This window comes from Anas platyrhynchos, chromosome Z, assembly GCF_047663525.1.
Source record: "Anas platyrhynchos isolate ZD024472 breed Pekin duck chromosome Z, IASCAAS_PekinDuck_T2T, whole genome shotgun sequence".
Classification (NCBI taxonomy): Eukaryota; Metazoa; Chordata; class Aves; order Anseriformes; family Anatidae; genus Anas; species Anas platyrhynchos.
The window spans coordinates 6,162,479-6,176,437 of NC_092621.1; positions in this window are offsets into that span (position 1 = coordinate 6,162,479).

A 13,959-nucleotide genomic window follows, 5' to 3' on the forward strand; every position below is an offset into this window, starting at 1 on the left:
GGTACAACTGTCACTGGACACTGGGAAGAGAAGATTTCAGAAACATTGTGAAAGGAAAGGTTGTAGAGGGGAGGAGAAGGATAGAGGCACATATTTTAAAAGGACATTTTATCCTTTGGAAGCCTGTTTGCTTTGGTCTGTTACTAAAAAATTAGGACAAGGATTATTGTCCTATTCATTTCATCCTGTTTCATGGAAGATTGTCCTATAAAAATAAGTTACTGTTATTATCATGATAAATAAAGGACAGATCTGAACAGCACTATAAATTTTGGTAGTTTTAGATCTATTGCATGAATGTAAATGGATGTTTTTGTCATGGTTATCTATTCCCTTGACCATTCTTTTCAAAGAATTAAGGGTATGGAATTTTAATATTCAAATAAACTGCATTTTGCAGCATCATTTCTTCTGTATTTGAAAATGCAGCAATGCTAATAATAATGATCATGCCAAAATATAAACACTCACTATAAATAATTGTTACTAGACACAAGCAAAGCATAGAACTTAGATCTTTTCTTAATCAAGATATTTTATCCTTGTTCAGTGAGCTGCTGGATTAGGACAAGGACAAAGACCTTGAAAATTCCAACTTTTCAAGAGATATAAAATTGCAAAGATCTATGAAAAAAATATGAACTTGAGAAATACACTTGCAAAAAAATGCATAGATACTGGGAAAAAATAAAAACACAGACTGGAAACATTTTGAAAAAGAAACTATACTGACTACACCAAGGAAAGAAAATAATATTATTTAATAAACTGTTATAAAAAATATAACATTTATATAATAATAATATTTATTTATCTTATAAGCTGATATCTAAAATGAGGTAGAGTTATGATAGGCAGCAAATGAGACATTTTCCATAGTGTCATAGGGACTGAATAGATGGAAGAATCATAATAATGGGGCAGAGTATCAATAGTCTGTTTCAAAGGTCTCTGAAACTTCTAAGTCACGTATAGACATTCAAGTGGCTTTATGGTTACCAGAATCAAGGGTAAAAAGGAGGAAGATTTTTGAAGTGTCTTTTAAGTTCCATGTCAAGATGTGTATGATAGGCCAAAGTAGCTGCTTGTATAACTAACAGGGATCACAGCACTACTGTAATCACAGCATTCTCTTCAAGCTCCTGCCTTCCAACAACCAGATTTTCTTACAGTCCTTAACCATCCTGGAATGCACTTCCAAAATTGATTTCAAAGTAGTAAAACCAAAAAAATAATAAAGCCCAAAGAATTTGCTGTTAACTGTTCATAGGGGAAATAGAGATGAAGGAAGAACGTTATTTACACTAACCTTTATGTTTTTTATGTACTATGTGATCTGTCTAGCTTTGACCCTCATCCAAAAAAATATTGTTCAGAAATAAGAAAGTTTGCTGGGAGGATTTGAAGCAACATGGTTTTGTTTTATGTTTTAGGGGAAGAAGGGAGAACTTTAGGGGAACTGCTGAATACTTCATGAATCTTAAATCTACATTCTTGCCAAGATCAAAACTAAAAAAAAAAAAAAAAGATGATTCCTCATGAGGTTGTTCATCCAAATTCAAATTATTGCTCTGTCCTCACAGAACAGAGGACATAATCACTTGCATGCTGTTCATTTTCAGGTGTATCTTTTTCATTCTTAAGAATTACTTACTTTTTTTCAACAAGTGTTCACCAGAAGACCGTCCTGTACCTGTACCTTTTACAACTGAAGTCAGTTTAGCTACTTTCATGTTCCACTTCAGTAAAGGATGGGAGGAGCTATAGGAGAAAAATATATTTTTAAATAATAAAGTGTTTTCTAGATTGGTACACCCTTTCTTATCCAGCTCCTGACAAAACAGACGCACATTTAAGTTGTCTGATGTTTTAGGATCCTTTCCTCTTTCCATCCTCAGGACTCTGCTCCAGAACTATTAAAGATTGTGAGGAAAGCTAAGAATCTGACCTAAATTAGCTTTGTTTTAAGCAGGAAGTTCAAACAAACAGCCTCCAAAAGCCCTTTCTGACCAAAATGGTTGTGTTCCTAAGGCTACTTACTGTTTAATATAACTTCTGTAAAAAAAAAAAAAAAAAAAAAGGCTGTAAATAGGGAAAAAATTAAGATGTCTAGACTTAAGTAAAATTGCAGCCAGTTTCTGATCCATGTATCAAAGCTCAATTGCTGTAATGCTCAGAAGTTGTAATGGCATAGGCAGACAACCAAGAAAATATGAAATATATGTAATTGAGACTGTAACAATATAAATACGAAAATTTTGAAAATTACCTTTGAAAATTTTGGAGACAGTTTTAAAGAGAAACAGGTTCAAGAGGCATGTGTTCTGTTTTGACATTTAGCTGACCAGAATAATATCTGACTTCACTGAACGATGTTATGTAGTACCTAGAAGTGAGCAGAAGGCTGAAAGGCTTGGTTAAATCAAACCTAAATAATCCAGAGATAACATTATCGCTGCTACTTTAAAGATCTTTGTCTGGGGGCAGTTTTGGAAGCAAGTGCATTTTTTTTCTTGTTCTTCCTTTTCATTTTCAAGGCTTGCTTTCACTGCAGTATAATGGTGCTCATGAAAATAGTGGAAGTCATGTTGATATTTTAATTCCTAATCAAAACTAAGGACAGGAACAAGACAAAGAAAATAAGCAAAAAACCCTCTGCATAAGCCAAACATAGAAGATCCCATCCAAAATAGTTTTAAACTGTTTGCCCTGAATTTTACTTTTTTTTTTTTTTTTTTTTTTTCCTTCCCAAACAGAGGCTTAATTCTTCACATAATATAATGAATAGCACACGCTAAGCATTGAACAAATAGGTCTGTAATTATACTACGGGGTCTTGGTGACACTGATAAAACATTCACCATCACCCTCTCACTGGAATTAGGCTAATTATGTACATAGTTGGGTGTCCATTAATCCTATTATTATTATTATTATTTAACAGTATTATTCATAATTTAAGTTTTCCTTCCTTTAATTTCAGTCCTGTAACAAACGAGAATGTTCCATGCTTAATTAACAGCCAAAAGCTTGAAAGTACAGTATAATGGGACATTATGGGGGCTCTATAGTGAGTTAATGACATAGCAACCAGCTAATGAGAATGAAGAATTTTTACAACAGCATTCTAAAATGAACGGCACAAAAGCACAAGTTGTGTCAAATAACATCATTGATGGTATCCTTACTTGAGAAAGGAGATAGATTTAGGACTGTATTATGCGCTCCTCAGAGAAATAAAATTCATACATAACCTAGCAGTAATTTTCTTCAGTAGAAGGAAAGTTACCTCAGTAGACATTGTGCTACTGCATTATCTGCACCATTATCAGTCTCTCCAAAAGCCATTCTCTTAGGTCAAAATCTACCTTATGCCAGAGAATAAAAGCAGGGACAGGAGAGGAGAAAAAGCTGAAGCTGAAAGAGTCCTAAAGCAAACACATCTTTATAAAATTGCTTTTCATCCCAGTTCATATTAGGCTGGCTTGCAGGATGTCACTGTCTTTTGAAACCATAGAAAAGTTGACTTCTAAAGTAGTACAGTTTATGAATTGAGCACAACACTGATGTTTAAGGTGCCTGGATTTTATTCTTACTCAGGTGCAAGATCACTCAAAAGATCTGCATACTCTGTCATCACATGTAAAAGGGTAGCAATATTATTTTGCTGCAAAAAGGTATTGCAAGGACTTTTTCCCACAATCAAGAATAAGGAGTCTCAGATAACTGATTATTCTTTGACTGCATAACCATTATAGAGCCTAGTATTTTCCACAAGTGTTGTAGCAATTCAACCTAAATAAAACTCACCAAAATAACTATTTTATTTAAACAAAACAAACAAACAAAACATTAAGTGATTACAATAGCATAAACAGGATACTCTTTATTCTATCTAATTTAGTAGAGGCTGAATTACTGATTATATCTTTCATCTGGGAATATTTCTTCATGCTTGTTTAAGAATAGACAGAGTTTTAATCAGCCTGAGGTATTTCTCTATAATAGGTGAAATTACTTTTTGGAAATGCTTCTCCTTCCTTTGAGTCTAAACGAATCCACTGCAACCCCATGTTCTGCATCTGAGACCTACCTTTGACTATGTTTATATTTTATAGATTCCACACCCGTATTTACCTGGTTTGCAAATTATTTTAAAGAGCCAGTTCAGACTCTTAATATCACTAGATGTAGGTAGTAGATTCAAGTGCAGATCTCAGATGATAATCCTTCACACATGTAATGCAAAACCCTGTAGGAAGAAACATTCATGCTGTAGCATCCAGGTTATGTTCTATCATTTCTAGTCCTGTTACCAGGAGTCTGCAGGCTCGAATCCACTCCTGAACCTGAAAGTTTGACTGTTAAATCAGTTCTGATTCTAAACATGTCAAAATGCTTTTCTGTTCAGTGAAACAAAATTATATACTTGACTTTGAGGAGGAACAGGTAAGTATGATTATCTTTCACCCACCTACTTAAATAGGTGATCCAAGGCCAAAAAGTGACAAATATAGAATTATATAAACAGGTAAGAGCAAAGAGCTATTGCCTCATCTTCCTGTAAGCAAAGGTGAGCTATGGATTTTAACATATGCTGCATAAAAGAAAGCAAAAGGATGCATGTCATGGTGTCACTATTGAAGACTATATGACTTTTCTTTATAGTAAGGATGAAGATCCTACAGCAGAAAACGGATTTTCCAGTTGCTGTTGTTTTCCTGTCCTCCTGATGTTTCACTCAGTACTTATGTTTTTGCTTTCAAGTTTCTACACCGGTTTTGATCTGAGCTGAACATAGGGAAGAATAATATAAAGACCTGACCAGACATGTAATTGTATCCATTTGAAAACTTATCCCCCAAACCAAAATAAAACAAAGCAAAATATTTCAAATTCTGTTGTTTTGGTCTCCACATATTCTGCATCAGGAGAAAAAGAATTACTGACTCTTTTGTTCCTCTTCTGTAAATCAGAAATTAAAACTAAATAACCAGACACACCATGTCAAACAGTCATAAATCAAATCTGCCCCCAAATAAGCCGTATTCATAATAAAGATATGCAAATAGCACAGACAGAAGCCATGCAAATCATTTCACAAGTAAATCTAGGTAAGTGGGCACTAGTAAATTTCAGTTTGACTGGAATGGCAGAAATTTAGATGTATTAGTGAAAGGTGGAAATATTTTGCAAGGAGATGTAAAGATGGTAATCATTTGATCAGTGCGACTGGACACTGTAAATTATTCCATCTTTCACTTCAGGTTGAGTTAATATGATATTAACTTCTAAATTTATTTTTGTAAATCTTTTGGGTGGGGATAAGAAATATACAGGAACACTAACATGTAATTGAATACCAACTTAATCCAAGAATTCATACACCTAGAGGAAAATCTGTTCATTATCACAGTTTAGATGAAACTCCCTCCATAATTCTTAGAGAAGTGACATTAAGATAAAGTTCAGACTTGTATCTTCTCCAAAATGTATTTATTTCTTTCCTTATTGCACTGTACATGGGAAAAGGAAGCAACAAAGACAACCAGGAAGAACACAGACATACCAGTGATTCACAAAAAAGAGATCATTTGCTCTCTCTTTGAACACCATTTGTGCTCCTCTAATTCTTACATTTGATGTCTAGGAAGTAAGATAACAGGTATATTCAAACCAGCAAAGTCAGATGGATTAGACAGATCAACAAGGTGGAACCACCACAGCTTTTAACCTCATTAAGGCTCACATGCCCCAAGTATCCAGGCTGAACTCTGGCTTTTGCACACAGCCCGTTAACACAAAATACTACAACACCAAGGAGGCCCTCTGCCTTCTCTGAGAATAAGCAAACTCAACCCAAACACAGTGAGATCAGTAGGATATTCTCCAGCAACATAACTGAACTCCTGATCAAAAATCATGTTGGTTCTCCTCACGGGTTTATGTTTCTCTTGCACTGTTTTGTACACAACTCTCTCCATGGTTTATACATGTATTTATATTCCCCTTGTGTTTATCATGGCAAGATAAAAAGTTAACAATTGGAATCTTAAATCTTGAGATTCTACTATTATACAGCTTAATCGATAGTCACACTCCTAAAGAAGAGCCAAAGATTCTGACACTTGATTGGGTTTATGACATAATTTTTCAAGTTGCTTTTCAAAACAATAGATGAACACATTATCAGACAGGAGTATAAATTATTTTCTAACCCATTAACATTTCTGGAGGGGAATATTCAGAGTAAAGAGAACTTTCCAAACAAGGAGCCAGCCTTTCCTTCAGAGGTGATGCAGTTAAAAAAAAAAAAAAAAAAAAAAAAATTGTCAGGATTTCACTTCTCCTGTACCTTCATCATCTCTTTCCCTATTGGAAATGTCATTTTTCACTAGCTCTTTTTTTTTTTTTTTTTTTTTTTTTTCTTTCCTTCCACTCTTTTCTTCCAAGGCACAAACTTTAGTCTAATTTCTTAGGTGACTGAGATGCTAATCAAGCAACTCAAGACAGAGAGGCTAGTGAAAATAATCAAATGTGAAACTGTCCAGGGGAAACACTCCACTCTGAAGTAAGAGAGGGGAAATTGTCATTTTGAAGCCACTAGAGACAGCCTTCCTGTTACAAAGAAGACCCTAGAGAGTCACTACCTGATTTGCTCTTAGTCAAGCTGGCATCTCAGTGACAGGGCAATTGTAATTAGTATGAATAAAATGAGATGTGTGCCAGCTCCCCAATTTGTAATTCAGTGAGCAACATTAAAGACATAGATTTTTATTTAATTTTTGGAAGAATCAGGCACTGTGCTAACAGGTATGCAGGACTTCCCCCTATGGGGATGACTTACATAAAATTTTAATCTGTCTCCATGCAGAGAGCAAATATGATACAGGCAATGGACCCCAGATGGTTATGTTCTTGTTGTGGAAATTTTAGGGAATTTTTAGGAAAAGAAAAGATAGCAAATCAGATGCTGGGATTTTATTTTATTTTTATTTTTTTCTGTGTTCATTTACACAAGATGACAACAACAGAGTTTCACAGAGGTAACTGACTTGAAAATCTGATCTTTCATCTTTTCATCCAGCTAATGAAGATTGCAGGGCACAGATAAATCAAAGAGAGTTCATATCTTTGCCATTAGAATTAGTAGCTTAAAAAGGAGAATATCTTCACTATTTTTTTTTTTATTATTATTTATTTATTTTTTTCTGGATATTTACAATTCACTTCTGGGTAAAATAACAGTTATTCCAGAAAATGTGTGAAGTTACATATGTCAAAAACAAAAGTTCATGTTTAAGAGCTGAACTCCATTTAAAAACTATTTTAAAGTGAGATGTAAATGAATCCAATAGAAAATAATAGACAATGGGAGAGTTTGATGTCAGTGTTGATTGTACCTAGCCTTTATCTCTAATTAGATGAACTAAAAAAAAAATCAGATAGAAACAGCACCTTCTTTCAAATAAATAAATAAATAAATAAAATAAAAATAAAAATAAAAATCTCACCCAGATGTAGCATGAGAACAGAAACAATAAATGTGGCCACTCCTGAAATAAGGGTTGGCGTCTCTCTGTAGACAAACGTGGTTTCCCAGAGAAAGAGTCTTTGCCTCTTGTTCATAAGTCACCAGCATGTATCAATTACTTTGTGAAAGAGATGAGGGAGTGATTAAGTATCTTATGAATCTTTTTAGCACGTTGATTCAGGCAGTTGAAACAAAGCCCTGTATATGAATGTAATTCATATTTGGAAAAGTTTCCATTTTAGCATTCAAAATTGAATGCTACAGCTGGACACTGAAACCTGCCTATATACATCATTTATTTTTTATTTTTTTTTCTCTAAGAGTTGCATTTTAAAAGGGGAGGGCAGAAGTTCCAGAAGGTGGAGAAAATTTGTATGTGAAAGACCCTTTACCATGGTAGGCCAAACCACAGAAATCGATATATATTCAGACAAGCCTTTGTGTCTTCGATGTTTTTTCGAAACAACTTACAAGTCTGAATGCGGGATTTGTGTGACCGTCAACTGGTCCATCGACATTGCTGGGGCCACAGATCTAACATGATTAAGCCCTTCTCTGCTGTAACAGATCAATGTTGTAAATACAGCTTTAACCATGCTTTGTCACTGAGCTTAAAACTTGGCCATGTCTAATTTGTAGCGTCTGAATATAAGCCTAGTGAAGTTTCTGTCTGTAGTGCAGACTAAAACAGGTTTGTAAGCAGGTGGGTCAGGAGACAACCTTACTGTAATTGGTCCCTCTGGCAGTTCTGCATCTGTAATGCAGTTGAACTCTCGGAGTTAACTGAAGATTTCTCTTTTCTGGAGCTGTCAGTCCACTCTGTGTCAAAACCATTATATTCTGTTAATAATATAATTTTTCAAAGGGAAGCTACCTCTCTTTCTCACTCGCTCCAGCTGCCTCCATCCCCTTGTTCTGTCATGAAAGTAATCTACTGAAGAAGCCAACTGCTATATATGTCTATTACTTTTAGTTCTATGTTTACTGAATTAAATTCCATATGCAGCTGTGCAGGGGCTGGCTATCTATCTATCTAGTTTTTCCCCGATGATGGAAATTCACAATTCCAAAGTCTCGCAAGTGCTGTCAACAGACTTTAGCTTCATCTTTATTACATTGGGGGTGTAAAACGAACAATCAAAAATGTAAGTCCCTTCAGAGGACATCTCTACAGTCTGACAGCAAATCAGAAGAGTAAAATATATGTGCATTTTAAGGCGGAAAGAAAGTGATGCTTTACATTTATGCAAATGAAAAGACAACTAGGAGCTAACTCAGTTAAATGATTTCTGTTAACAACAGAAGATGAAGAAAAGCTCCTTGACTATCATAGCTCAGCCCCAAATGAGTCATTCTGTTTGTAACAACATCTTTTATTTGAGACTTCTCAGTTTGAAAAACAGGATTTTAGACATTAGAGCAGTTTTTATTTTACTTCTAGTCCAGTGTACCAACATTACCTCATTCTTCAGAAAGCAATCAAGCTGGCTAAAATCCCCTGGCAATATTCTAAGCTCCCTGGAGTTAAATCCCCACCTCTTACCACCCCATTTCACTCAACTGAATCCTAGCAACGCTTTTGATTCCAGTTTTTATCAACAACATGGTTAACTTTTCTTCTGGAACACAGTCTTGTGGCTCTTCTTCAATAGCCCAGCAACCACAGAAGTGCAAAATCTTTTAAGGTTTGATGGGAAGCAATAATAATACCAAATAAATAAATAAATAAAGCATTGTAAATTACTGCTCACCAAAGAAGCCAGGGAGAATAGGAGTGCTTGTATGAATACATCCATGGAAACTGGTTAGAGATCATTTAGAGCTGTTTTAATGAGCAAAAGGACAAGCTAATGATGGCTGGAACGTAACATACACATTGAGTTTAAGGGCCTCTGTTGTGTTCAAATAAAACCCATTTTCAACAATACACTCAAAAAAAATAATAAAAATAAAATAAAAAAAAAACACTAAATAAAAATAAAATCTCATTAATATCACTAGACACCAAGAGAACTCCAGCAAAAACTTGACATTAAATAGCACTAGTAATCTCAGATGTGAGGAATTCTTAGTACTACAAGGAATAACCAGATAGGCTAGGGAGAGTATATTCAAAACATCAAGGAGGAGGTGAATGATCAACTTTCTAAGTAAAACTATATGGGGAGATGGGTGCTTAAATCCAGCTAGTGTATATGAAGTTAGAGCTAACATAAATGTAATCCTAAATCGTTAATGAATCATAGAAGATAGAAGGCTGTTGCTCCCTTTATATTTTGGATAGGTAGACAGGACCTAATGCTTCGCTCCACACTAGCGACAGGATGCAAAAAACATGAACTTGAGTCTATAAAAATATATATATATACACACTTGCCCAGTTCTGTTACCACCCAAGAGTTTGAAAACATGATTGGAAGGATAACAAACATAGTTTATCAGCTCTATTACACTGAAAATGTCACTTGAAGCTCAAAGTTGTGTACAAAAATCCTTCTGCATCTATCTTATGAAGCTTTGAGTCATTGTATTTGGGAAACAATGGAGAAACTTCAGGTCCAAACCACCAGTGAAAAATAGAACCTACTTCCTATGCATATTTGAGACAGTCTTGGCTTCTTGCATTTAGCCTATCTGGGACTGTGGCAGGATAGCATGGATCCAGGGTACCTTTTCAAGGACAAAAATATCATGTGGAGGAAGAAGAGATGGCATTTGCAATGAGCAGCCTACAGATCAAATTACAGATGGATAAAGTAGTGTGGGTTTGGGATCACACCAAGTCCTAGTATGATTCCTGGCCCAGAATGGCAAAATCAGTGTAGACAGCCATGAATGCTACCCACCACCCTATTTACAGAATCCAGCTTGTAAAAGCTTGATTCCCCATTTTGTAGGGGATTACACCTCTGTACTAAGCCATCAGGATGAAAAGCTTTGCATTATTCAAATACAAATCTGGTTATTGTCTGCACAGACTAGACACAGAACTGAGTTGCTAATGTGCTTAAACTTAGGTTCCTGGTTCCAATCAGATAAGTCAGTTATTTTCCAAAGTATAACAGAATAGGCTCATTTTCACCTCTGGCATAAGAAAATGCAGGAGTGTAATGAATCTGGCTCTCAGCAAAGCTGGAAAATTCTATGAAATATCTGATAAATATTTGTTCAAATGCTTTGGGCCCTGACCCAGCAAAGCATTTGAACAGATGAAAAGCAGATGAGTTCTCCCAGCAAAATGAAAGAATATCTTAGAATTATTCACAGCTTAGAATCAAGCATACACTGAAACATTTTCCTGGGTGTCTCTGGTTTATGGCTGGTATGAGCATGGACTCCAAGAACAGAACTATTGGTACAATTTATCTCAGAAAAAGAGAAATCATTGCTATTATTGTTATTACTGATAGTTTGCAGCCCTCATAGTGGATGCACTTTGACTTTTATAATGTTTTTCCTTGATGCTAGTGTGTTTTGTTCCCATTCCCATGTATCACAAAGCATCTTATGCTGGCATAACTGCATCTACAATGGGGCATTTATGTTGGTATTTCTGTAACAGCACATCAGAAATCGATGAGAAAGAAATAAATAACAATATAAAAAATCTTTATTCTCCTATATGGAATATCCACACTGAACACAGGGTGCATTCTGTATAGTTCTTTCACTTCTCAGAAAGAATAAAACAACCATCGGAAAGATGCAGGCAAGGATGACTGAACATATGAAATTGCTTCAATACAAAAGATTAAATAAGCCAAAGATCTTTTGCTTAGACAAAAAAAAAAAAAAAAAAAAAAAAAAAACGGTTTGAAAGGATTGAGACAGATCTCTAAATTGTGAAGAAGAATAGCAAATGGGTATTTATTATTTCTCATGGCACAAAAATTATAGGTATTCAAACAGAATTATCAGATGGGAAGTTCTAAAGCCAAACAAAGGAAAGTACTTTTACATAAAACATAATTAATTGTGTAACTTGTTGCCACAGCAACTTGTGGATGCCAGCCACATCAAACAGATTCAAAAGTGATTAGACAAATTAATGAAAGTCCTTTTTAAAGAATTACAGACTTAAACACTAAGGTGTCGAGGTTGTGTGCTGACAGAAGAAGGACTACTGAGGAAATATAAATCTGCATGTTCTCCTCCTTAACACCTCCAGGCCATTGTCCATATAATATTGGGATAGAACCCAGAAGGATTTAGATCTCCAAACAGGCATAGGAACATAATTTGTCATGTCTGAAAACACACAGACAGACCTTGTGAGTCTCTCACACTGCAACTAGGCCCAGACCATGTTTGCTTACTTTGGGTTTTCACTTGCTCTGTGTGCACAATATCCAGTGTAAACAGCTCAGACAGAGTTGACTCTGATTTTATTTTATATGTTAATCACAAATGAACTCGTAGAGAAAGAGGTTCTGGATGATATTTGAGCATGGATAAGTAAAACAGTCCTAAAGGTAACCCTGTCTGAGAACCCCATCCACAGCCACAGCTTAGCTCTGCTCTTCTGTGTCATGTCTTGCTTCAATGGCCTTCTACACCTTGATAAAGGGACACAAATATGCAAATAGAAAGGTTTCCTTTATTGTCAAATGTTGGTGCTCGATTTAGTTGCCAGTTTGTTTAGACAGCATCTACATTTATGTTTAGAGGGTTGCTATTTTCATTAAGTATTTCAATTTTCTACAGATGCAAAAATTAAGTCCTGTCTTATTTGAGTCCAGAGAAGGGCGACAAAGCTCGTGAGGGGTCTGAAGAACAAGTGCTGTGAGGAGTGGCTGAGGTAGCTGGGTTTGTTCAGCCTGGAGAAAAGGAGGCTCAAGGGCGACCTTATTGCTCTTTATAAGTACATTAAAGGAGGCTGTAGAGAGGTGGGGGTTGGTCTATTCTCCCACGTGCCTGGTGACAGGACGAGGGGGAATGGGCTAGAATTGCACCAGGGGTGTTTTAGGTTGGATATTAGGAAGAACTTCTTTACTGAGAGGGTTCTGAGGCATTGGAATGGGCTGCCCAGGGAAGTGGTGGAGTCACCATCCCTGGAGGTCTTTAAAAGACGTTTAGATGTTGAACTTAGCGGTATGGTTTAGTGGAGGACTTGTTAGTGTTAGGTCAGAGGTTGGACTCGATGATCTTGAGGTCTCTTCCAACCTAGACAATTCTGTGATTCTGTGATTAAGACTTGTGTGAGCCTGCTACATTTTTTTAATCTGACAGAATGCCAGTATAAATGACTTAGGTTTAAATTCACAAAGGCATTTAGGTCCCATCCAAAATAATCATGCCCATGCTCCTTAGATTTATTCTTGTTGGTAAGCATCACTGAGAAGAACACTGCTGAAAACCTGCATGCAGCTGACTTCTGCAGTCTAACAGCCCTCTTTCACAAACATCTGAGAGCCTTCCAGTCTCCTTAGTTGTGATTAATGGGTCTATTCATGTGTGTAAAGTTATTAACAGAAATATTCATAGAACCAGATACTAAACCAATGAGGAATGAATTAACAAGTTAAAATGAGTGGAAAAAACTGATCAGGTTATGCTCCAGCTTAACTTCTTTGTAGTGACCCAAATTATTTCTTTATAGCTTATAAACTAAATAAAAAAAAAAAAAGTTAATTCAGAAAGGCTTACAGCTGAGAATCTTAACTGGATGATACTTGACAAAAAAATTAAATTTGTTGTTGTTGTGGTGGTGCTTGGCTGCTCACTCACTCCCCCCTACCCATCAGAAGGACAGGGGGAGAAAATAGGAAAAACAGAAAGCAAGCTTGTGGGCAGAGATAAAGATAGGGAAATTACTTACCAATTACTGTCACGGGCAAAACAGACTCATCTTGGGGAAAATTAACTTTATTTATTGCCAATTAAAATAGATTCAGGTAGTGAGAGACAACAACAACATCAAAACAACAAGCAAACCTTAAAGCAACATCTCTTCTCTCCCCTTCCCAGTCTCAGCTTCACTCCTTAGCTCTAGTCTCCTCCACCTGCCCCAAGCTGCTCAGGGTGCATGGGGGAACAGGGCCAGCACCCTGCAGTTTCTCCATGCTGCTTTTGCCCTCTCATACTTCTCTATTGCTCTGACAGGGGCTCTCCATGGGCTGCAGATCCTTCAGGAACACCCACCTCCAGTATGGGGTCCCTCATGGGTTGTATATCAGTTGCTGGGGATTCTGCACACCTCCTCCCCCCTGACCTTAGTGTTTGCATTGATACTAACTCTTTTTGCTCCTTTTCACTTTTTTTGCTCCCACTGCCTCTCTGTCTGGCAGTTTTTGGCCTTAAGCTGGCTGGAACTGGCTGTGTACTGCACAGGGCAGCCCTGGCTCCTCAGAGACCACCCCTGTTCCCGCCCCAACCAACACCTAGGTGTGGACAAACACCCAGCATAATGAATGCTGGTCTTCACT